Source organism: Dendropsophus ebraccatus, chromosome 11 (genome assembly GCF_027789765.1).
Source record: "Dendropsophus ebraccatus isolate aDenEbr1 chromosome 11, aDenEbr1.pat, whole genome shotgun sequence".
NCBI lineage: Eukaryota > Metazoa > Chordata > Amphibia > Anura > Hylidae > Dendropsophus > Dendropsophus ebraccatus.
This window is the reverse complement of record NC_091464.1, coordinates 37,453,436-37,476,362: the sequence shown is the minus strand read 5'-3', so window position 1 is coordinate 37,476,362 and position 22,927 is coordinate 37,453,436. Positions and strand designations below refer to the sequence as shown.

The 22,927-nt window shown below is 43.4% G+C and overlaps 1 protein-coding gene across 7 annotated transcripts in view; it reads right to left on the bottom strand.

Annotated features, from left to right (window-relative positions):
- CDKL5 (cyclin dependent kinase like 5) overlaps positions 1 to 22,927 on the bottom strand; it is a 246,417-nt gene that overhangs the window by 198,341 nt on the left and 25,149 nt on the right. The gene's annotated exons all lie outside the window — the stretch shown is intronic.

Below are 22,927 nucleotides of genomic sequence, written 5' to 3'. Positions count from 1 at the left end.
ATAGCTGGCAGGAATGTGCCTTGTGTAATATATGCATTATAAAACAAATTAATACTGTCACTTGAATTGGAACTGTCTATATGATGGAGCTAATGTTCTGATAAAAGCGTTACACAACCTCACCGAGCAGCAGTATTATATTGTTTTCCACTGATCTACCATTGAGAAGGAAATGACATTTTGCAATTATCAGATTTGGTCTGTAATTTATTATTTTATAATGCATCCACAAACCACAAGTTGTGAATGTAAGAGGTTATATTAACACGTGGCAGACTCATTTCAGAATATTTCATTCATCTGTATAGGGCAAGCAAGAATCCATGTGCTGCGGCCAAGACAATCCCAATCAGATGAATAGACCTTATGGGAAATTACCCTATTTTCTGCTTTTTGGTAACTCCTGCAGCCACATCATGGGAGTCCTAGTACACCAACAGATTATCTGACAGATTTTTTTAAGCCAAAGCCAGGAATGGATTTGAAAAGAGGAGAAATCTCAGTCTTTCTTCTATTACATGTTCTCTGTTTATAAAGAAGCAAATTAAGTAGAAATTAGCACCTCAAATCAGGACAATGCTAGTCCCACAGTACATTAGTCTGTTAGTAAGCATGAAGAGCTTCCTTTGGACTTAAACTTCATAAATTTTATTTCATCCTTTTTAATATTCACCGGCATGTTTCGGACCTCAAAGATCTTTAATCATGGCTCTTAGTAAGCAGACCATGTGTTTTCCCAAACCATACATAGGACAACAGTAACATATGAAATGCCAGATTGAGTCCTCGAACATTCAGAGTGAACAGCCTGATTTGCAGCCAATGATTACTAAGAGCCATGATTAAGGACCTTTGAGGTCCGAAACACGTCGGCTAATTTTTAAAAGGATGAAATAAAATTCATGAAGTTTTTATTCAAAAGCTGAAGAGTTTGTGGACTATATATATATATATATATATATATATATATATATATATATATTCTCTGTTTATAGTCCATTCCTGGCTTTGGCTGAAAAAAACAATAATCTGTTGGTGTAATAGGGCCCTAAGTCTAGCCCAGTCTGGGGGGAAATGTTTGTAGGGACACTATTGGGGGAACTTAAAGGTGTGGGGGGGCACTATTGGAGGAGTTTACTACTTGTGGAGACACTATTGTGGAAATTAATTTTGAGGCACTATCCCGTGAATTTGCTGAAAAGTGGCTATGATAAACTATAGATATGGCATTTGGAGGCAAGTTCTTTGAACAGCAGGGGGCCCATGGTTAATTCACACATGCTGCTGCCGTAGGTACCGTCCATGATGCTGGATGCTTCCTGCTATAGAGGAGCCAGCATACTAGGCCGCAGCCCAGTCGTCATCATAGGATGGCTGAACGTGTGTCACTGGCAACACATAAAGCACTGACATGGATGTTTCCCTATCCTATACTTGCCCTGTACCATCCTACACTATACTTTTCATGTCATAGCAATTTATGATATATTTTATAGTGCAGTGTAGGGATGCACGATGCACCGAAATATTGATACTACTATCGATATTTCGGGCAAAAAAACGGTTTGATACCAGGATTTCCTGGTATCGAAACTTTATGTTAATTAGCATTATAGCGCAGTTTAACAAAGTATAGAGCAGAGAACGCGGCCGGCGGCTATCTGAGCGCCGCCCGTGTTCTCTGTGTGCCGCCCCCTGCTCCCACCTGTCACTTCCTCCGCGCTCTCTCTCCCTCCGTTCCCGGCGGCGCCAATTTCAAATAGCCAGCACATGGCAATTGCTAGTGCCGGCTGTGTAACTGTGTAGATGCCGCTGTCACACTGACAGCGGCATTAACCCCTCCTGAGCCGCTCCGTATGCTGCAGGGGTCGGCTACTGTGTGTAGCAGACCCCCGCTGCCGGTGTCTCTCTGATAATAGGGTCCGGCTCAGCCAGACTCTGTTATCAGAGAGATGATTTATGTGGCATGTGGAGCTGCACGGAGAGCGGGACGTCCGGGAGAGGAGGACAGAGAAGGCTGGAGGTGAGGAAGCTGAAGACGGAGAGCGGGGGTCGGGGAGAGGAGGACGGAGGAGAAGGCTGGAGGTGAGGAGGCTGAAGAGGGAGAGCGGGCGGTCCGGGAGAGAGGAGGACGGAGGAGAAGGCTGGAGGTGAGGAGGCTGAAGAGGGAGAGCGGGCGGTCCGGGAGAGAGGAGGACGGAGGAGAAGGGAGAGGAGGTAAGTTGGCTGAAGAGGGAGAGCGGGTGTCGGGGAGAGGAGGACGGAGGAGATGCGGCCACTCCATCTGGCTGCACTGTGAGGTGGGGGCCGCAGGACTGTGAGGAGGAGCGGCCGGGGCCCTCAGATAACTCCCGGGCAGACATCAGTGGGGGATGACCAGGAGGTCGGCCGTGCTCTGATGGGGGAGGGGGGCTGTAACCTGCAGATTACCCTGCCGCCCAGATCCTGGTCACCAAGCCCTGGAAGCACGAAATGTGCAACTACAACCCTCATCATCCCAATAGCTGAACTGTGTGTGTTACATGACTACAGCCCTCATCATCCGAATAGCTGAAGTTTGTGTTACATGACTACAGCCCCCACCATCCTCCTGGTAGCTGAAATGTGTGTTACATGACTACAGCCCCCACCATCCTCCTGGTAGCTGAAGTGTGTTACATGACTACAGCCCCCACCATCCCCTTGATAGCTGGTGTGTGTTACATGACTTCAACTCCCATCATCCCCAGCTAGCTAGTGTTTCAATTTCTATTTTTGTGAGGGTTTTTTTATGTAATTTATTCAGTATCGAATTGGTATCGAGCAATGGAAAAAAAAAGTTGGTATTGGTATCGAACTCAAAATTCTGATATCGTGACAACACTAGTGCAGTGGCAGGAGATGCACACTGCTTTGACAAGTGCAAGAAAGTGCAGTGCAAGAAACGCCGCACGCTTCTCTGACAGGAATGCCGGACGCACACTTCAATAGACATCAAGGCTGGCCCACAACTTTTTCCAATTTTTTCATTCTGGCCCACTGAATTTGACACCCTGGTGCTTGCCCAGGTTTGCCAGGTGCCGACACTTTCCCTGAGCCTGGACACTGTGACTGATCTGCAACTAAAATTCAGTTACTAATTTTTTTTCCCTCCATCCAACTTTAGGGACCATTGCTGCTTAAGGGTACAAACCTACTTGCCAGATCAGAGACTCGCTGCGGATCCCAGCCCTATTCTTTCAATGGCAGACAAAATCGCATCAGGGATGTCCCTAGCCCGCCCCCTTAACCCCCCGGCCGCCGGAGCATATACTCTACCTGATCCCGGCTCCGGCTTGCTTCGGCGGTTCCCGGTGTCTTCAGCAAGCCGGAGCCGGGATCAGGTAAGGTATATGCTCGCTCCGGCCGCCCGGCCGCCTGATCGCCCCTCCCCCCCGTTGACAACCCCCCCCCCCCCCCGCAGCCCCGGCCGCCCTACCTCCTCCCGCCCCCGCAGCCCCGGCCGCCCGATCGCTCCCCTGCAGACCCGGCCGCTCGATCCCGGCCCCAAATATGCAAAAACAAATTTTGATCAATGTTCTTCACTTCACCTGTCGCTTGTTTTAGTCTGCTTGCTAAGCAGACTACATGGACATAACTGGTCTTATATTTGAGGCCAAATATTCCTAAATAATTCAAAATAAACAGCAACACTTTAGTGCATCTCATTCCAAACTTAAACATACCATGGAAGCTTCTAGCTTTGCATATACCAACCTATTTTAATAAAAAATGACTGTGTGGCTAGGTCTGTGCCTACAGGGGAGGGCTAAATTGCTCAATAATCTTAAACAAATAGCATACCATTCACTTCTATTTTGCTGGATCAGGATAAACTGCCTGTCCTTCCAGCATTCAAGGTTACGCGCTGGTCAAAGTAAACTATGCCAAATCAATGCATAGACTAACAAAGTCCTTAACCCGAATCACAGACAGTTATAGCTTCCATTAAACTATACTTAGGGCCAGTTTTAGACATAGTGTGGCCTAAGGCAAAATGACAATTTAGGCCTCAAATGCTGAAATATTATACCAACAACGCAGTCACATTCAGTTTATTCTGAAGCGAGCGTGCAGAGAGCTGTAGAGGTCTCTAATGCTACAAGGGTATAGTAAGGTCCTAAAAAACTCAGGGCCCAAGCTGCAAAACATAGGTCTTTACGGTTATCATACAGTTATGATCCCAGTGATCTATAGCTCTTTGGCCTACAGGAGAGAATGGCAACATAGGGCCCTACAAACTGGAAGATAGACAGAACAATAACCCAGGCCATCCAATCTATGTTCACACTGGTGACCAGTAAAATGTGATATGCCTTGTTTGAGTTCCCATCACACGTTACATCTGTTGTCACAATTTACCAACTGGTGTTTCTAAGCATAGCAGATAAGTATGTATAGAAATACAGAGATAAAGTGAGACAGAACAAGGTCATATGTTATATCTATGGTCTTTTAGCATGTCTCTTTCAGGCCATGTTCACACATGGCAAGAACACTGGCCATTGTTTGACCTGGCTGGGGCAAAGAACGGCTGATGTCTAAGATGTTAACCTAGCCGATACTTTAGTTTTGGCCGGATGAACATCACTGTCTTTGAATTGTAATACGGGCACATTCGGGTGTACCCGTGCTCTTATTTGCCAATGTAAAGTACAGCCGAGAGCCATACTTCACACTGAAAGTACAGGCTATCTTGTAAGGCCGCTATTCACTGAAAAGCGGCCGCACAAAATAGACCGATCAATTATTTTGTGTGGCCGCAGAGAACACCTGCCAAAGTGTATACACTATGGCCGTTGTACCACACACTGTTATATAATAGTGCATTGTTAATAAACAGCAGCCGTTGTTGCAACTTGCAATAACGGCCGTTGTTTACTGCAAAAATACAGTGTGTGAACATGGCATTAAGTTGTATAAAAAAAACACATATGTTTAAAGGGAACTTGGCACTGCTCCTGGTTTTGGTAAAATCTTGTATTCCCCATGAAATGACAAGTCTAAAACCTCTTTTCTTCTAGCTGTGTGATGTGCCTTTCCTCTGTCATTCTTTTTAGAAACTTATGACTGAATAGCCAACTGGGTGTTACCAAGAGGCGTGTGCCTACACAGTCTAACACGGTCAACTCAGCTCTGATTAGATAAACGCCCCCGATTAGTAACACCCAGTTGGATATTCAGTCAAACATTTCTAGTAACAGAGGAACAACACAGAGCTATAAAAATAGATTATCCAGAATTGTGATTTCATGGCCATTGTACGAATTTGCTGAAACTAACAGGCCAGGAGTGGTGACAGGTCCTCTTTAAGTCAATAGGGGTCAGGTGGAAATATGTTGTGGCACAACTGGAAAGCTTTCAGATAAGCGCAAAAATCAGTACAATTGTACACAAGGGAAATTCTCTTCCAGTTGTTTTTAAATGCTACAATTGTGACTATAAAGTCTAGTGACTAAGAGAACTTCTAAATCCTTTGAACAAGTTTCCATTAGTCATGACAACCATATAATCACTCCAGCTGGTGAAGTCTGAACAGCCACAATATTCTCATATTGACGCCTTTATTGTTAAATTGTGTGCTGAGCGCAAAACATGTTTACACCTTATACCTACAGCCCATTTATTGTCATTTTTACATCTTAAGACAGAAGCAGGAAAGCAACAAAGGTTATGTACTGCCTTTTATTACACAAAGCGATTATTGGCTGTAATGGACGATAATCAGCCAAATACAGCCGATAATTGCTTTGTGTAATAGGGCCTTAAGCCCATATGAAGTGGGCCTATTAAGAGGTAGGGACAGTGAGGTAACACAGGTGACATGAAAGTTTCTGTTCCTGGAACCCCAATCCGGACTGTAGAGGTGAATTTAGTTTACATAGTTTTTTGTGAGCATATTTGATATAATTATCCTATGAACAATTAGTGAATTAATCTCTGTGGGAAGTTTTATTAGTTATACCAACTACATTAAAGTACAAAGTGAAAGATCCAAGGAAAGTTTCATGTTATTCCAATTAATTGTCGATTTCTCCTAAATAATGGCAATTATTTCCCTAAGGTCAATGACTGGCTTCAAAACAGAGCTTCACTTTAAAACATAGGTCTCTGGGCTAAAAGGTGGACTGTTTGTAGATTTGTTCTATTGTAAAACATACAAACAGTGAACCTTGGAGCATTGACCTAGAGATCACTGTATCTGTGCTAAGGCACATGGAAACCTTAATGTTATTACTCTGGTGTCTGTCTTTTACCTTGTGCATTTCCCCCCTTTAAATACTAAAACATCTGTGATGACCAACAGGAGGTGAGGCAAATCCTCCTGTTCCAGTCTGGAGACATCAGGAAAATGTATGTGAAAAGAAGGAACTGTTTTAGACTTCTCAAACAAACCTGTTTTGGCTTTAAAATGACCAAGTTTTGTATTATACGATTTGCAAAGGTAACACATTTATTTAAAATGATATAAAGAATATACAGTATTTAGCATTAACAAAAAAATTTTTAAAAACTGCCACCAGAAAAAGACCACCTGGTCCATCTAGTTTGCCCTTTTAGTTTTTCCCTTCTTATTATCTTAGGATAGATATATGTATATCCCAGGCAGGTTTACATTCAGTTATTGTAGATTTACCAACCACGTCTGGAAGTTTGTTCCAAGCATCTACTACTCTTTCAGTAAAGTAATATTTTCTCATGTTATTTTTGATCTTTCCACCAACTATCCTCTCATTGTGTCCTCTTGTTCCTGAGTTGAGTTTTCTCTATTAAAAACACTTCCTTCTTCAACCTTATTTAGCTCTTTAACATATTTAACAGTTTTGATCATGTCCAATTTACCTTCTTTCATCAAGACTATGCAGATTTAGGCTATGTTCACACTACGTAAAACTACGGCCGTAGTTCTCTCCGCAGAACTACGGCCGTAGTTTTGTGGTGTGTGACATAGCTTTATGTTGAATGGAATCCCGGCCGGAGCGTACACACATCGTATACGCTCCGGCCGGGATCCCATGCGGCGCCGGAACAAAACTGATAGGTCCGCGGCTGGACGGCTCATCCGATAATCCGGGCACAGACCGGCCGTTCCGTGACCCGGCTGGGGTCACAGAACGGCTGGTCTGATACACCGTGTAAACATAGCCTTAATCCCTTAAGACTTTCCTGATATGTTTTATACCTCACACCCTCCACCATTTTTGTGGCCCGTCTTTGGACTTGTTACATTTTATCAATATCTTTTGTAGGTGAGGTCTCCAGAACTGGACACAGTATTCCAGATGTGGCCTCACTAGAGCTCTATACAGCGGGATCACAATCTCTCTCTTCCTACTGGTTATACCTCTAGCTATACAGCCCAGCATATGATTAGCTTTCCGTACAGCCTTCTATTTCATTTTATTGGTGACTTATTTTAAGGCTGTCAGAAATCACTTTCCCTGAATCTTTCTCTTCTGAAGTCTTTGCAAATACAGAACTGCCAATATAATACTCAGATAGAGGATTCTCTCTCCCCAAGTGCATTATTTTACATTTTGGGGATCCCAGTGGCGTTTTTTTTTATTTTTAAAAAAACACCGACTGGTTCCCACACTTAGCGCTGGTCCATTCCCGAACACCGTCCTGCCTTGGAGCACTGGGGGCAGGCCCCCTGTCCCCCAAAGTGACCATGTACCCTCCCCCATTGATTCTAATGGAGCTGTGTCACAGAGGGGAGGGGGGTTTTGTCACTCTTGCCCCCAATGCTCCAGGCCAAGCCGGTGCACAGGCATGGAACGTGGAAACCGGGTGCCATTTCGAAAAAAGACTGTGCCGCCAGGATCCTTAACTGAGCAGCCAAGGTGAAAAAAAAATGTCCCTGATACATTTGCTTTAAACCCCTCCAATTGCACCTAGAACAGACCCATGTGGTACTCCACTGGTAAGTCATATTAGATATTTGCTGATCTGTCCCACACTATATGCCATATGTCATGTTGTGCCTATTAAACGTGTTGGCTCAGAGATTGTAGTCTGCTGTTAAAGGTGATAGTTAAATCATGGATGGATAAAACTTTGAAATCTCTGAGCCAGAAAGACGACATTTTACACTTTATAGTAATGGAACGAGTATGACACCACTGATACAGGCACACATTGTAATATTTTTGTCCCGCTTGGTCTACTATTCAAACAGGCCTGATCCTATATTAAGTTGAACTTACATAGATAAGTATAATACATTTTCAAACAATGTCCTACCTGTATGTACAATTTTGAATGGCTTTGGGGTTAAATATGATGTGTTAGAAGCAGAAAACATGGGCAAGCATATGAGCATATCTTAGCATAGCAAAACTAATGCAAGAAATTTTAACCAGGAACAGGTAAAAGGGTCACAGATGCTCAAAGCTCAATGATAAGAGAACCAATCTGCTTGTATCCCATAGAAGAGCTAATGAAGAACAAATTGCTGGAAAAGTTCATGCTGCCTAGAACTGAATTGTGACCTGAGTGACTTTGCAAGGGCCAAAACTGTAATGGCTTGATAACCGGATAGAGAGAATTACTAGAATGGTGGTCAGCAACGAAAGTGCCATGGACATGTGAACCTCAGAATTGGGCCATGATTGAATGGGAAAGATGGTGAAGTCTAAATAGGTCATTATTAATACAAATAACACAACATTTGCAAGTATGTACCTGCCTGAAGCTTGGTCCCTGCAGGTTCTTCAAAATACTAATAAGTGGGATGACTGGATTTGGGCCCCGACTTATCTCATATTCATGGTCCATCCTAAGGATAGGCTATTAATTTCAAAAGCTGCATAACCCTTGTCTGGACGCTAAACTCTACAAGACACCTTTAGATGTCTGGTCGAGTCCATGCCATGACAGATCACAGCTGGTTTGCCAGCACAGGAGGTACTAACACATTATTAGGTGGATGGGTTTAATCTAATGGATGATCAGTGTATATAAATTCTGGTTACGAAATCGAAATATTTTAAGAGCATAGCCATAAACTTACATTAAAGAATGAGCGCACAATTGTTCTTTTCTTCAGCTCTGACGGCAATAAATCTAAAGGCAATCTAACTGGTACAATATTACAATTTGGAGTATTGCCCAGCCACACGCCAATGAATATACAAGTAAAATAACAATAGTCACTTGGCCATTTGGTCAGTGTAAATCAACATAATGGTAAAGGTAAATTCCAACAAAGTGTAACATAAATGGCATATGTCTAACACGTCTAGGTAGCCCTTACCTAGTAGAGCTATATACTCCAGATAAAGGGATAGTGCATAAAAACAAGGAGGTACTTTTTTTTTCCAGAAATAGCACCCCTTCTTGTTCAAGGGCTTTGTCTGATATGGTCACTTGGATTTAATAAACCAAATGAGGCAGAGTTGCAATACAAGACAAACCGCATGGACATGAATTAGACTGGAGCTATTTCTGAAAAAAAAACAAAAAACTTTATTTTAATCCTGGACAATCCCTTTAACTTGTGGAACAATGTAAACATTACTGAACCAACAAAACCAGAACCATCTTATCAAAACTGAAGAGGAACTTTCATTCCAGAAAGTTCTACGAATAACTAGCAAGTTGGTGGGGATCCAACCTCTGGATGAAGGAAAATGCTATCCCCATGGCCAGCACTACATTACTTCTCTATTGGGTTTGTGAACATTGTTGTTTACAGTATTTTTAATCCTTTTAACAAAGTACAAACAGGGTCTTCGCATTACATAATCACTAACTGCCTACTCATAATTTATATAACAATTCTAGCATACAAATCGTCATCTGGTTTAATTTTTACAAAAACGGCCTTCTATTTGTGTTTTAGATAACATTAATTCTGCTTCTCCCTGCTAAGCAAAGACCTAAAGAGACCCCATTTTGATTGAAAGATAGTCTAATGCAACAAGGCCCTGCTCCATTAATGTTGGGTGAACCAACCAACTTTGGCAGAACTGCCTGACTATTCTATGTTTACTGGGATGTTCTGACTCTTTGCCAACATTGGCTGTAAGGGGAAAGAAGGATCGCGTATGCTAATTCGAACAAGCTTAGTCCCTTGTTCTCACAGGGTAAAATTGGTGCCAGGGCTGTCTGGTAGCGGCTTATTCACCTCTCTTCAATGAGAATAAATGTGCATGGGGAGGGCCACCTGTCCCCTAAACAAGTGTTCAGCTGACAACTAGCTACCTTAAGATCTTCCACTTTTAAGTAAACCTCAAGTATTCAGTAGCCCTTCTAGCCCGAATTGCACCAAATGCAGTAAAATTCTGTCATTTTTACTTGCATTATTTGATTTAGACTAGGTTCACAGTATGTAAAAAGGGTGTCCCTCTTTCATCTCTGTCTTTCAATCATCCCCGCACTGTGTGCCGAAGACAGGCAGAGTGTGGTGACTTTACACGGGCGGCTCCCCACCCAGATGACTAGTTGGCACCCCTCTCCCTGCCTCAGGCGGCAGAATAAAAGCACTTTTTCCCCTTACTAAAGCTAATGCTGCATTTGGTACGTGCCACAATCTCTATACTATGATTGTGGGAACCATATGATCACAATCGCGCCGATTGGTTCCCTTTATAGGAAAATTCTGGGAAAGGGAATTTTTTCAGAACTGCTGCTGGTGGCTGCATACCAATGCTCTGGTCCCCGGGACCTAGGACGTGACGTTCCAGGCCCGCTCAGCCAGTCAGGCTCCGAGGTGGGGAACCGGAGTATCAGAATGTGGCCACCAGTACTGGAGTTCTGCAAAGAATCCCTATGCCCAGACCTTTGCTCATGGGTCAGCAAGAAGCAACTCTTCTCTATAGTAAAAGATAGTTTATACACCAATGCATTGGACTTTATGAGTTATAAAAATGGACTACAATGTCTGACTTAGAAAAAAAAGTCACAATCTTCCCGGTAGATTGCCAGAAATATTTCTGCCGAGGTCAATAAAGGTGGTCAGCCTGTCATTTTGAAATCAATGAACCTCGTAACGCTTTTCCCTCACTAACACGTGAAATATACAATAATCTCCAAAGTCATTAAGACGTGATACATTGCTTGAATTCTATCTGATACAAGTCATTCCATGGGCATAACACTTTAACATCATATTCAGCACTTAATTATCTGAGAAGAAACCAATTTTCTCCTTAAATGCCATCCGAAAAGTATCCCTTGGTATTTTTTCATATTCAGCCTCAGAGCTTATATAATAAAATAACGGCAGTAATAAACTGTAATATATTGCAGGACATCCTGAATTCTCCTGCATATAAATGATGCATAGAATAGACTACAGATGAGCGAACCGGGTTCGGGTCGATCCGAACCCGAACGTTCAGTATTTGATTAGCTGGGGCTGTTGATGTTGGATAAAGCTCTAAGGTTGTCTGGAAAACATGGATACAGCCAATGACTATATCCATGATTTCCACATAGCCTTAGGGCTTTATCCAACTTCAGCAGCCACTGCTAATCAAATGCCGAAAGTTCAGGTTCGGATCGACTCGGCCATGCTCCAGGTTCACTCATCTCTAGAATAGACCTTCGTCCTATGAGTACTATAGGCTAGAGCAGCAATTAACAAACACTTAGTGGTCAATTGCAGGTGCTGGAAGTGCCTATATATCGCCATAAAAATACTTACTAAGCAGGGTATTTTTTATTAGAATATCTTACAAATACCCAAGATTTTATTTGGTGTCAGGTTCATTATAGGAAATTCCTTCAAATTTCTTTGATAAAAGCTCTACAATACCATTCTTATCCAAGCATCAACCTTTTAGTCCAAAGTTACCTGAATCCACTGACTTTAAGTGGGCATAGGCATTAGATAAAAGTAGGTTAATGGTTAACAACCATTGTAGAAACAATCATCTGATGAAGATGCAGCTATACATGGTTTACTCCATATTGGCCATAAATTGTTCAAAAAATCCATACATGATCAATGACGCCAGGCAAACGAACTGTAAATATTCTGGGAATGATCTGAGAATATTAATTCATGAAAGATCGTCCAAAAATTAAAGATCTTTTGTCTACAAACAATTTTTTGTCTGCTTGTTGCCCCAAAAATGTCAAATTGCGGCGACTTCTTTTCAGACCATACCATACCACTTCTTTCCATAACTGTATGTCATTGATCAGCTGAAATGATCACTTCAGTTTTCATCAACTTTAGTCTAAAGGACATATTACATGGGTCAATCATGAGGAGCAAGCGAGCACTGACCTGTCAGATCAGATGTTCTCCGAAGATAAGAGCAGGGGGGCCATGGGAAGCTGCGGGAGGGACTCCCTGGACGATCTTAAGATCATCTGGGGAGTCCATAGGAGATAGTAGAGGTGTGCTACCAACAGACTGTCGTACTCGTTTAAAAAAAATCTCAACACGTTGAAAGGCAATGGTCAACCAAGATTATGCATGCCGACTGATCGTTGCTTTTTAACAGTAGGTTTTACACCAAGAAACTATCAAATATGGCCGATAATCGCTTGGTGTAATTGGGCTTTTAGGGTTATGGCCACCTTTAAGTGTCACTGGCCAACTGGCTCATGTGTATGGGGGCCTCACAACTCTCCCAGACCAATGATGTCGGGAAAGAGAAGCGTCAGGCATATTGGATTTCAGTTATGTGACCGTTTTGATGTCAGAGATATAAGCCTATGCTATAGCGGTTTGGCACTAGCTTAACCCACCTGTTCCCCGCTCAGAACACACAAACATTTGGTCCAGATGGGCATTTATGTGTATACAGAGATCAGAAGACATTTTAGCCAGTTGAATGAATGTTCAGCCAACAGGTATTGAAAAAGTATGACCACCTTTATCCTTGCTGTACTAAACAGTCCATCAGCTGCCATACCAGACACGGCTCAGACATGAATAGGGATGTTTCTGGAAATTAAACAGACCATTTTTTTTAAACTCACACCATCCTTTCAACCCACTATGAATTATTGCATAGACATGGTGTCTGGTCCTCATGCTATTTCTGCTGCTTGCTGCTTTAACAGAGAATCCCATCTGCCTTCAATGGTTTCAAGATCACTGTGATCTGTGATCCATCTCCTGAGTTTGATACATGAATGCAAACATTGGGGGGCCCAGGGCGCTACATGAAGAACTACAGAGCATGCAGGAGGGTGAGCAGTTGGAACATTGATGGGGCACAGGTCAGTCATGTGCTTCCCTTCCAAGCTTGCTGTGATCTCCGTCACTGCACAGGACAAGCTCCACTGTAAGTCTGCAACTTTTCAAAAGTTTTTTTCTTTTTGTAATAGGGACACTTTAAGCATAAAAGTAACTGTATATGATTAGTCAAATATAAAATAAACTTGTGTGGCTTGATGTGAATTATTATAATTAATGTATAATTCCCCCCTTGAAAATATTTGAAAGAAGATGCAAGCATTGTTTTAAACAAAGAAAGACATAGCAAGGATGTTACCCTCCTTGTTTTAATACAAGTAACTGGTGGCAGGAAATCCTTCTATTTATGAGCTACATTGTAAGAGCAGGAAATGACATACAGTAGGTGGACAGATATGTGTTATGAATGGGATTTTCATGTAAGATCAGCGCCAGCACGCTGCTAACACGTCAATAACATGCTGGAAGTAACAGGCTGAATAACTAACGCTGTCACATAGGCCTTACTCTACAGATAGGCATCATAAATATTAACAGTTCACTTGTTCCTTTAAAGAACACTACTTAAAGCCATTTAAATAGAAATGTAAAAATTAAAAAATATATATTTTATATATACATATATATATATATATATATATATTATATATACACACACACACACTACAATCACTTTATATCAAGATACTAGAATCAGAACTAGTGCTGTGAAACTGTATTTTACAATCACGCCACAAAATAGAATCCCTCAGTATTTATATGATACTAAAGCACTTTTCTTAACATACAGTACACTCACTACATGATCAAAAGTTTAGATCAAGCGGCCTTTACTAGTGTGTATACTAGGGGGTATACACAGTGGCTTAACTACCAGGGTCGCAGCAGTCGCCGCTGCGACCCGGGCCCGCCACAAGGGGGGGCCCGCTGGGCCCCTGAGGCCCCCCCTCATCAATCACTCTTGTGACCGCAAGCATTGTGTTGCTTGCGGTCACAAGAGGCCGCCTCCGTCTGCCCCGGATCAGGCGCTGCTGCCGGGGGCAGTGGCGTAACTACCAGGGCCGCTGCGACCCGGCCCGCCAAAAGGGGGGGCCCGCTGGGCCCCTGAGGCCCCCCCTCATCAATCACTCTTGTGACCGCAAGCATTGTGTTGCTTGCGGTCACAAGAGGCCGCCTCCGTCTGCCCCGGATCATGCGCTGCTGCCGGGGGTGTTGCGTCCTATCCCCGGCAGCGCGCGCATCATAGAGTTCACTGCTCCGGCACAGGGAGCGCACATTAGAGACGCTCCCTGTGCTGGAGGTCCCAGCACAGGGAACTCTATGATGCGCGCGCTGCCGGGGATAGGACGCGACACCCCCGGCGCAGCGCATGATCCGGGGCAGACGGAGGCTGAAGAAGAAGAGGATCGCCGGGGGAGCGCGTTGTTAGGTGAGTTGTGTGTGTTTTTTTTTATTTATTTTAATTTGTTTTAATAAAGGAAAGAGGGGGCTATCTATAGGAGGGAAGGGGCCATTTATAAATGAGGGGGGAGAGAGGGGGACCTTCTATATGGGAGGGGGGGGGGAGGAGACCATCTATAAGGGGGGGGAAGAGTGGGACCATCTATAAGGGGGGGGAGAGGGAACCATCTATAAGAGGGGGATCATATATAAGGGGGGAAAGAGGGGGATCATCTATAAGGGGGGGAAGAGGGGGGGGCCATCTATAAGGGAGGGGTACCATCTATAAGGGGGGGGAGAGAGGACCATCTATAAGGGGGGGGAGAGAGGACCATCTATAAGGGGGGGGAGAGGGGACCATCTATATAAGGAGAGGGGAGAGTGGGCCATCTATAAGGGGGGGGGGGGGAAGGGGCCATCTATAGCAGAGGGGGCCATCTATAAGGGGGGGAAGGGGCTATCTATAAGGGGGCAATATATAAGGGGGGGAAGGGGCCATCTATAAGGGGGGCCATCTATAAGGGGGGCAACATAGGGGGAGAGGGGGCTTTCTATAAGAGGGGATATACAGAGGGGGCATCTATAAGGAGGCTACATAGTAGGAGGCATATACTATAAGGGGGGATACACAGAGGGGGCATCTATAAGGAGGCTACATAGTAGGAGGCATATACTATAAGGGGGGATACACAGAGTGGGGACCATCTTTAAGGAGGCTACATATAGGGCATACACTATAAGGAGGTCACATAGTGTCAGGGTTATCCACTAAATGAGGCCAATACAAATGTGCAGTTTGTAGAGAGATTACGATGGTGTCAGAGTGAGGAGTCTAATATGTCTGTCTGGCAGATTCTGTGGATTCGTGGCTCGGAGAAGTTCTTATAATGGCCGAGAGCAGATGGAGAAGAAGATGAAGAGGGAAGAACTCCGATCAGAGAAGACGTCCCCTGTGAGTCACCTGATGTAACTGCACTGTAATGTATATGGTGTCTAGAGCCTGTGTGGAGCTGCGTCCACCTCTATATGACTGGATGCGGTGATATGTGTACAGTGGATGTTATTCAGTAGCAGCGGTGGTGTTAGTAGGTGGTGGTGTTAGTAGCAGTGTTGGTGTTAGTCAGTATGTGGTGGTGTTAGTCAGTAGCAGCGGAGGTGTGAGTCAGTATGTGGTGGTGTTAGTCAGTATGTGGTGGTGTTAGTCAGTAGCAGTGGTGGTGTTAGTCAGTAGCAGTGGTGGTGTTAGTCAGTATGTGGTGGAATTATTTGTTACTTGCTATCTGGTACTATGTTTTATTGGTCTTAGTATACAGGATTTGGTCAGTAACAATATGGCGGTAATATGTGTGGTGATAATATTTTCTCTTCCTATCTTAAGATCGTTATTCGTAATATCTGTCTTGGTGTATATAATATACACATATACCAATAGCATCACTTGGTCGAGGAAGGGGGGGGGCCCAAGTTGACCACTCGCACCAGGGCCCAGGAGTCATTAGCTACGCCCCTGGGTATACAGTATGGGGGCCATACTTCAGAGGGGGATGGATACAGTATGCAGAACAACTACAGAGGGGGGGGGGGGAGGTATACAGTATGGGGGCCATACTTCAGAGGGGGATGTATACAGTATGCAGAACAAATACAGAGGGGGGGGGTACACAGTATGGGGGCCATACTTCAGAGGGGGATGTATACAGTATGCAGAACAACTACAGAGGGGGAGGCAGGTATACAGTATGGGGGCTACCTGCAGAGAGGGGATGTATACAGTACAGGGAAACAACTACAGTGGGGGGAGGGAGGTATACAGTATTAAGGGCTATCTACAGGAGAACTTACAGTATTGGAGCCTATCAACAGTATGCCAGCTAACTACAGTATAGAGTGGGGCTACAGTGTAGGGGCATAATGTTTTTCTCAGAAAATAAGACAGAAGAAAAGACCAGTAGTGTGGAGACACCCAGTACCTCTGCTAATCTGTACAACAAAAGAGGGAAAAAATTACATGCTTCACTGTCACTGTTATCCTGGATCCAGCTGTTATCATTATACGGCTGGGATATATATGTTGACAACTATTTATTGACAACTAGACCTATACTCCCAGTCAACAAGCAATGCACGGTTATGTTACAAACTTTAATTGAAGTCATTACCATTGACTGAATACATCCTCTACTCTCTCCCTATTAAAGGGGTTATCCAGCACTACAAAAACATGGCCACTTTCTTCCAGAGACAGCACCACTCTTGTCTCCAGCTTGGGCGGGGTTTTGCTGCTCAGTTCCATTGAAGTAAATGGAGCTTAATTGCAAACCGCACCTTAAGTGGAGACAAAAGTCGTGTTGTCTCTCAAAGAAAGTGGCCATGTTTTTGTAGCGCTGGATAACCCCTTTAAAAACATACACCCCAGCAAAAGTATCAGGTTTAGCCAGAGCAACCAGATAGTAAATCCTATCACCAGTTGCCAGTCCTAGCATGTATGAACTATGCTGTATACTTCAGTGCATGCCCTTATAAACATCTGCAGGATCAGGCCCATAACTACCTAGTGTGAACATACTGGCTTCTACAAAATACTTCTGCTGAAACACTGCATCTATTCAGTCAATGTTTGTAATGGGGGTAACTTTAATAGAAGTTTGTAAGATAACCGTGCATTGCTTGTTGACTGGGAGTATAGGTCCAAATAGTTGTCAATATATAATATATAAACTAATACTATATCCCTGCTTTATGGTGATAACAGCTGGAACTATAGGTGTTAGAATATGGTACACATCTGCATATATATATATATATATATATATATATACACACACACACATAGGGTGAGATTTATCAAACATGGTGTAAAGTGAAACTGGCTCAGTTGCCCCTAGCAACCAATCAGATTCCACCTTTCAGTTTTCAAAGAGTCTGAGGAGTGAAAGGTGGAATCTGATTGGTTGCTAGGGGCAACTGAGCCAGTTTCACTTTACACCATGTTTGATAAATCTCCCCCTATAGGCTGCATTTTACTACTAATGACTATCTGCAGAGATTGATGGATGGCCTGCACCTGTCAGTAATGAGTGAATCCTCTAATTATAAGAGGTGTCCATACACTTTTGGCCACGCAGTGTATGTTTATGTCGGATCTTGCAGCTCCCTCTAAGAGTATGCTGTAGGCAGTGTTCAGGTTGTCTAGCAACCCCTTAAGCAAGGCAAGAGGGAGAAAAGGCGTGGGAATAGCGAGGAAAGGACACATTAGGTTTTAAAAACAAAATCTTAACGTGCACAAAGAGTATAAATAACTCTAATATCATTTCTTGCTCTAAAAAAAACGAAAAAAACAAACAAACAAACAAAAAAAAAAACGATGTAAGGGTAGTGCAAGTTTCGAGTGTCACATACACAGAACAGACATCCATTCACTGCACAGTAGTGGAATCCGGAAAAAACATGAACGTAATGTGTACCTAACTACTCGTCGCTTCCCTGTACATATACCCAAGTCCGTACAGGGAAAGAAAAGTATGGTAGTTGATAGTACAAGTCACTTGGTGCAGAGACTCTACGCTTAGAATTAGCTTTAAAGGGGGTTGTCCAGCAAAAATCTTTTTCTTGAAAATCAACTGGTGTCTGAAAGTTATATAGATTTGTAATTTACTTCTATTTAAAATTCTCAACTTTTCCCACACTTATCTGGTGATGTATGTATTGCAGGAAATGTCGTCTTTTCAGTCTGACACATTGCTCTCTGCTGCCACCTCTGTCCGAGACAGGAACTATCCAGAGCAGCAGCAAATCCTCATAGAAAACCTCTCCTGCTCTGGACAGTTCCTGTCTCGGACAGAGATGTCAGCAGAGAGCACTGTGTCAGACTGAAAAGAAAACGTTTCCTGCAGGACATACAGCAGCTGATACATACTGGAAGCCTAGAGATTTTTAAATAGAAGTTAATTACAAATCTATATAACTTTCTAAAACCAGTTAATCTGAAAGAAAAAGCTTTTTGCTGGACAACCCCTGTAATACTTCTCCCTCCACGCAGAAACACATTGGAGGGCTATAATATGGACACACGCTTCAAGAGCCGCTCCTCCAGCCACATTAATTACTGTACAACATTTTAGAATACCACTGACAGAAAGCCATAAAGCAAATGACTCATGGCAAATACAGACGTAAGCATGTCGTCTATAACATTACTGCCAAAACATATGGACGCTAAATGAATTTGTCTTCTTGAAGGCAGAACAGAACAATCTGATAGAAAAGGGCAGATAGTAAAAAAAATATCATAGTAAATAAGTATGATCACTGTGCTAAATCTTGTCTTATAATCCCAAGACATTATCTACAACATCATATGTTTATAGATCTTTCGTGTTGCGTAAAACAATGGTAGCTGCATGCATAAGATAAGCGGCTTCTATTGCGTATTGTATATCTGCTGCTAGAAAGTCGTATATCATGTTTCATGGTAACATAACAATTATTTATTTCTATTAAATCCTATCAACTTCCTTCTAAAGCATCTCCCAGGTTTTTAGGCCCTTTTGCCTGGTTTCTATTATGATTTTTTGGTCTTTTTTCAAGTCTTGCTGTTTGAGTGGGGAAAATAGTGCTGCAAAATATTGGTGTAGAACGGGGATGGGAAACCTTCGGCCCTCCAACTTCGGCTCAACAACTACAATTCCCATTGTGCCTGGAAAGCTAAAGCTTTAGCTTTGGCTGTCCAGGCACAATAGGAAGTGTAGTTTTGCAACAGCTGGAGGGCCGAAGGTTCCCCATCCCTGGTGTAAAATAAGAGACCTATTCCACGGAGCGATAATCGACCGAATCAGCCTGATTCGGCCGATTATCGCTCCATGGAATAGAGACAATGATCAGTCGGTGATTGAGTCATCGGCTGATCGTTTATTTAGGTTCAAACCTAAAATCATCGGGCACCGACCACGCATCGCTGCGTGGAATAGCGACACGCGGCGGGCGACCGAAGATTTCACATGCACCATGCTTTACCTTAACATGTTGCAGGTCTTCTCCTGCGCTCCTTCTTCCTCCCGGTCCCGCGCGCAGCAGCAGCTTCGGTGCGGCCTGTCTTAGCTGACAGATCGCTCAGCCAATCACTGTGCTGTGTGACCCACTGTGTTCAATTTGGTACATCCTCTGGCCAAAATTTAACCAGTTGAAAAACATGTTCAACCTCCCCCCCTCTGACATCATCTGTAGGGCTCAGGAAGCCTCCATACACATTAGGGCTGGGTTCACACTACGTATATTTCAGTCAGTATTGTGGTTCTCATATTGCAACCAAAACCAGGAGTGGATTAAAAACACAGAAAGGATCTGTTCACACAATGTTGAAATTGAGTGGATGGACGCCATTTAATGGCAAATATTTCCTGTTATCTTAAAATAACGGCTGTTGTATTGAAATAATGGCAGTTATTTACTGTAATATGGCGGCCATCCACTCAATTTCACCATTGTGTGAACAGAGCCTTTCGGTGTTTTTAATCCACTCCTGGTTTTGGTTGCAATATGAGGACCACAATACTGACTGAAATATAAGTAGTGTGAACCCAGCCTCAATAGTTAAGCCCCTACACAATAATGACTGAAATATACGTAGTGTGAACCCAGCCTCAATAGTTAAGCCCCTATTATACAGGGCGATGAGAGGGAGCTAGCGAGTGCCGGCCTGTCAGGTCAGCGCTTGCTTACTCCTCGTTTCCCGCTCACTGCCAGCGCTATTACACATGTCAGCAGCAAGCGGGTAAGAGTCGGGGGAGGGACGTGGGGAGCTGCGTGGGTCATCGCCAGATCGTCCGGGCAACCCATATAGGATAGCGCCAGTCTGCCGCCGCTGCTCCTATTACACAGAGCGACGGCAGCATATCACTGCCATCTAGATCGATCGTTCATTTTTCAACATGTTGAAAGACAACGATCAGCCGACATCGTGCATGGTGGCTGATCGTTGTCTTCTATCACACTAAGCGATTATCGGCCGTAATGGTCAGTATAATCAGTATATTCACTTTGTGTAATAGGGCCTTTAGCTGGTTGACCTGAAAACAGTGGGTTAGATGAACTTATAAGTAATGTTTATTGGAAAAGACCAAATGCCTTTGACTCTCTCATAGGACCAGCAGGCAGACATGACTCACTGTCCGACATTTACAAAAATATAAAGGAACTCCACCTCAAACCGGTAGAACTTAAAGTTTTAAATAAATGGACACCACATCTACAGGTTGAGGACCTCCCCGACAAAATAAAAAAAGGCATCTATTGTGTCAGACAGGCGACCCCTAGTGAGACATTACGGGAGACCCATCTACGCATGGTACACAGGGCGACATACGCATTCAATATCCCATTCAGAGACACTCAAGTTATCCACCTAGACAAATGTCCTAAATGCAAGCTACCTAAAGCAGATCTACTCCATAGTATGTGGCTATGCCCACAAGTTCAGGAGATCTGGAAGGAGGTGCAAACATTTATCAAGCAAGTATGGAACACCCAGATCCCACTTGATCCTCTTGCCTATATATTGCATTATGTTCCTAAGGACCCCTCTGACCCCACCTCCCCACTAATGGCCCACAAGGGGATACACCTATTTCTACTAGTAGGGCTTAAATGCATATTACGGCACTGGCTCCAGCCCACCACTGCCACGACTGGGGAAATCATAGACTATATGGATTCTGTATTCCATTATGAACTCACTTTAACACTGAGAAACAAGCAGCACGCCACAAAATCATTCTTTAGCAAGTGGAAGAGTTATGTACAGGCCTGGCCATCAGCTGAAAGGAGGCATCGCTTGATGCACCATTTCAGGATGACTTCGTGGTACTGCCAGTCCGATCTTAAAGGGTCACTAGGTAACCTCAAGATTCTAGAGGCACGACAGGCCCCAGACACCACATGACACGACTGTCAAGACTAATCCGAAGACTGTGCGACCCCCCCAGGGGCCGATACCACCAGTTCACTTTTACCTATATGCCTTTTGTGTTGCGGGATATAAAAGAAACCAATGATACCATACTAGAACTGTTTTTACAAGGATACTGCATGCATATGCCAACGGGGGGACTTGGTTAACTCTGCCATAAACTCCATCTATTCGAGCTGAGACGGAATAAGTGTTTGTTTTTGGTTTCTCTTTTTTTGGTTTACTATTGTTCTCGGTTTTATGTTGTGGCAAGATACGATTAGTTAATACGGCTGTTCTTTTTAAGGCCACATAGGTCATTAGAGTGGTATAAACAGTCTTCTTGGTTAAACATCTATACTACAGATTGACATCATCATTTGTACCTCTCAGGGTATTTTCAAAGGGATTGTTTAGCTATGCTTTTGTACTTGCGAAAAGTTTTTTACTGCTTTGTTCATCATTCTAGCCGTGTGGCTCCTTCATTCTGTATGATACTTGCCTTACTTTCTTGTAAAACTTAATAAAGTATGTTTTAAAAAAAAAAAATGTTTATTGGAGCCTTTAGGTAGAATAAGAGGATTAGTAAAACTTCCCCGGGCAGAACTTGACAGGACCACATTCACATAACTGCATATACAAGTGACTGCTGGGATGTTTGCCTCTTAGATCCTTATGTGCTGTGCCTTTCTGGATCCTTTACCTTAAAGGTTAGCTGTCTGTACTGCAGAGCTCTCCTTTCTCCAAACTCTCTTACAGGAAGTTATGTTTTAGTCTGCCAAGTAATTGCACCATGCTTGCTAATTTCTAGTGTATTTTTCTTGACCTCAGAGTGGTCTCTCATCAATCACATTCATTATAACAGCTGTCCGTGTGGATTGTCAGCAGCAGCAGTTCCCAGCTTAGAACAGGGCTGCTTTTGTACTGTACTTTCTTTTATCCTGTGATCTTTAGCTTGCTATCTGTGGCAGTACTGCTTAGACCAGGGCTACTTATGTAATGTAACCCCTGCATTGCTATTCTGCTTTATACTCACACCGCACCTTGCACCTTCCAATGTATAACTAACCCTTTCTCCTCCTGTATATGCCATCTACAGTACTGCACTGTTTAGTCCATTGCACTTTTCCAGCACTATGTCATGGCATATCAAAGAAGAATTAGTGCTGTCCTGTGACTAGCCAGAGAAGTAAGGTAAGGGAAGTCCAAGTGTGATTACTGCCAGCAAACAGCTCAGTGATGGTCCTTCTCCTTAAAATGGAGAGAAAGAGAGATAGCTGTGCAATACCAACAGTAAAAGCAATAAAATCACCATGGTAAAACTTAAAGTAAAGACAGATGTCAGGAGGTGATCACTTATGCACATT